Raw genomic sequence first — 4,109 nt, 5'->3', positions numbered from 1 at the left:
GAGCTCTGACGTGTGAGATGACTGTGGCAGAGAGGGCTTGGTGAAGGGAGGGTGCACAGGCTGCTTAAAGGTCCATCTGAGAACTAGACAGCAATAAATTATACTTATTATACTTTTAAGAAGGAATTGTTTGAGTCTATACCATGATAAAACTGTCCTTGGAAGAAAAACGACAGAATCAGACATTTAAGCAAATGCCCCAAAACGACATATGATTAAGTTCAAATGACAAAGCTATCCAGCAGCTACAGGAATTCTGATGGGAGCAAAGGAGGAAATAAGGTGATGTTATTATACAGCAAAGTCCATATCTTGATATGTTCATGCTTATGACTACAGAAAAAGACATTGTTATGGCTTTGGACACTGATGGAGTAAATGACAGAGAATAACGTACTGATGAGACCAGGGGTGCAAAATTGTCACCTTTCTGTGAAATTCAGCATTTTGAATCCAAAATAGGTCATTTGTGTGATTCATGTAGATCCAATGAGATTTTGAGATATAAAAAAAAAAATCAGCGAGAGCTGCTTCAACCAAATGTTGTTCTTTGCAAATTGTCACACTCACAAGCCAATGGGATTGTTTACAGTATGTGTGCACATGACACAGACCAGCGTGGAATATCTAAACACAGCATCGTTCAACTTTAGCTCATAGTTACGAGTGAGAGATCAAACACCAGAATTTTACATCATGGAATAACAACAATAAGATTCGTGTTATTGTTATTTGCTGTTATTTGCTACAGGTGGTAGCTGGCCAGTTAACGTTAGCCTTGCGCTTGGCAAGTTCAAGTTCAGCCTACCAATTGAAAAGTAAATTATTAAAATGATGTAACATGCAAATAGATGTTTAATTGTGTCCCGTAGACTGTAGGCCTAACTGTTAGCCCGTGCACCCTACAGGTGTATGAACAGGCATTCACCTACATTACCACTGTGGGTGGTTATGTACAGTATATACAGCCTGTTCAGATATACAGTAGTGAGTGAAATGTATTACACATTGTATTTTAGACTAAAATAAATATATATAATTTGTAGGTACAGTGGGTATTGTAGTGTTCCAATGTAAATGTAAAACAGGTTAAATGGTTAAAGGTTAAACAGGTTTAATATAAAGTAATCTGCAGATCTACATGATGGAGTGATGTGTGTGTTCACTGCAGCTAATGTTAATCCAGCTGCTGGAAACAGCTGCTCAGCTGGATGGATTTCCCCGGGGACGAACAATACCGTCGCTCCAACCTTCAGTCCATTTACTGCCACCGTTAAAATGCATTTACTCAAAGCAGGGGAATGTCGCTTATACAGTTCATCACTTTTGTGTTGATTTTGTTGGAAGCATGTGTAATTAGAGTCCTGCTGTCTGACACTCAGCTCTCAGCCTGCATTAACCGAGCAGCTGCTTCTGTTCAAGATGGTAGTTTAGCGTTAGCATGAGCCTCAGATAACTAAACCGGATAGCCGTCAAACAACAACTCTGTGGAATTTTCACAACTGTATGTTTCAGTGCTAATCAACAGGACTGCCACAGTGAGGAGACTAAGGCACACTGCAACTTTTTTCTTCCTCTGACGGCAGGTGTTTGACGTTTGTTTTATGGTTTGTGCGGCCCTTACGGGTGGTTACCGAGCACACCTGTGACTCAATCTCATTAAAAAGTAAGAGGTTCCACCTGGTGGCGCAACTGTGTACTATAGCAAATCTACAGAACATTTTCTGACAGTTACACCACACGTCCCTCATCTTCTGTATTATCGGTTAATATATTTTTAATCGACTGAATTATTAATGGCAATTAACCGATCGATCCATTAATCATTGACATCTATTTTCTCTGTACAGTCTCATAACTGTGTGTCCTGAACTGATGTCCTCTTTACATTACCGTTCTAGCAGTGAAATTACATTCATTCTAGGGTGAGTTTTTTACTATATCATCATGCCTGAATCAACTGTAAATCCACATTTTAAAGCTGATGTTTAAAAAATGTTCTTCCCAGGGGGGCATGCCCCTGGAACCCCTTAGCGGTTCACATCTTTGTCACCTTTTTCACCTCGATGAGTTTGCACCCCTGGAGATGTCTGCCGCCTACGGCAGGACAAGCTATTCTATTTGCTGCTTAAGGCCGCTGTGTTATGCTGTAACTCTGGGTCGGCTCCAATAGGGTGCAGGTATGCTGCTTGTCACAGCCTGACAATAAATGTGAATGAACATTTAAATAGTGTCAGTAGCATGAAATCCTGACTGTTAAGCCTGATGTGTGAATTGCATCAGACCAGCTGAGAACACAGTGTCTGATGATTGACTATAAATAGGTCTCACATTTCCAAATATTCATTGGAAAACTTTTGTCAAGTGTGAAAATTAAATTTTGGCTATTTTGTTTTATGATGACAGCATTGCATTTTGTCATAGACCACATTAATTAATAATTTATTCATAAATGCCCTGTTAAGAGTTATAACATGAGAAAGTAATTGCCATGCAAACAGTATAAATAACATCCACGAAACATCTATAAAGTCACAACGAATTGTAGTTTTCCAATATCTTAAAGTTTTATAATTTTTGCAATGTAGAGAGCAATTTCTAACATGCTTCAGTCGTCAAAAATGAGAAGAAAATGCTCCACACTAAAAATATGATTTAGAATCTCAATTTGTGGAGCATTATGAAAAAGAGATATTTTTTTTTCACTTTCTAAGGAGATGGGCTGTCTGGCTTTCCTGACCAGGTCTGCCTTGTGCAAGAAAGGCATGATCTACCTGGACTAATCAGGGTAAAATAACAAATCTTTTCTTTCCAGATATCAATTATGGAATGGTATTTTACCTTCTCTGCCTCATCTAACTGGAACCTACCACCTGCTCATTTAAGTATGGGGGTGATCTACACAGATACAAATCATACAGAACTCCACACAATTATAAACACTGGATTTTTCTGTTACTGTTGACAATCACAGTCTACTATAAGCACACAAGCAGTTCATAAGTACACCAAGTTAAAATGAATGTAATTTGCTACAGTATGGGTTTACCTATCTTCCCGCATTCTAACAATGCCTGCCTGCCTGTAAGCTTGGGAGATGCACTCGCATTTGCAATGTGCTAAGTTTTAGTTCAGTCATCTATGATCTGGGAGACTCGAGTTTGAGACACATTGTGGGAACCTCCTTTGTCATTCTCATTTAACACTTAAAACAGGATTACAAATACAAAGATAAATAATTTTGCTGCCTCAACAAATATAGATACAAATACAAATACTGGGCTCTCTGCACATCCTTACTAGCTAGGCGACTCTTGGATAGGGCTCTTCCAGCCACTCCCTCTCCATAGCACACAAAAATCAGCTGTTCAGTGCACTGAAAGGGGGCCGTGCATTCAACATAACATGCCAACGCACATACTGGGCACAAGAGGTACAGTTTTGCCTCCCTGGCGTCCCCATGGGGTGGAGGACAAAACACCTCTAGCTGAATAGCTCTCAACCTGAATGAACTCCTTATGTTCTTAGGAACAAAGGAGGGGTTTGGTCTGAGAGTAGCACCACTGTGGTCACCACGAAGCAGCAAACAGCTGGGGTGAAGCGACAGGGTGCACAATTCATTCACTGTCTTAGCTGAAGTCAGAGCAAGCAGCAAAGCTGTCTTGAATGACAACGCCTTCAGAGAGGAGCACTCCAGAGGCTCATAGGGATCATTCACTAAGGCCTCGAGCACCAATGGCAGTTCCTACTGGGGGGCTGAGACACGCATCACCGGCCGTTGTCTTCTAACCCCCTGTAAGAAATGTTTCATGAGGGGGTGGACAAAGACAGGTCTGTCACCATGGCCTTCATGACAGGAGGAAACAGCTGTGGCATGAGACAGCCCCTTTTCCGCCAGATATTGTAGAAGGGAAAGAACCTCTCCTACTATACATGTCAGGAGGTCTAATCTCCTTCCCTAACACTAGCGTTTGAATCCCAACCACTTAGTTTTTTAGAAAGCAGTGGTGGATCCTGCTCTCACCACTTGAATGGTCTGCACCACCTGTGCAGACAGTCCGGCCTGCATCAGCCTGTCCCTCTCAGGAGCCAAGCCTGGAGAGGTTGGC

Source organism: Thunnus albacares, chromosome 14 (genome assembly GCF_914725855.1).
Source record: "Thunnus albacares chromosome 14, fThuAlb1.1, whole genome shotgun sequence".
Lineage (NCBI taxonomy): Eukaryota > Metazoa > Chordata > Actinopteri > Scombriformes > Scombridae > Thunnus > Thunnus albacares.
This window is presented reverse-complemented; position numbering follows the sequence as displayed.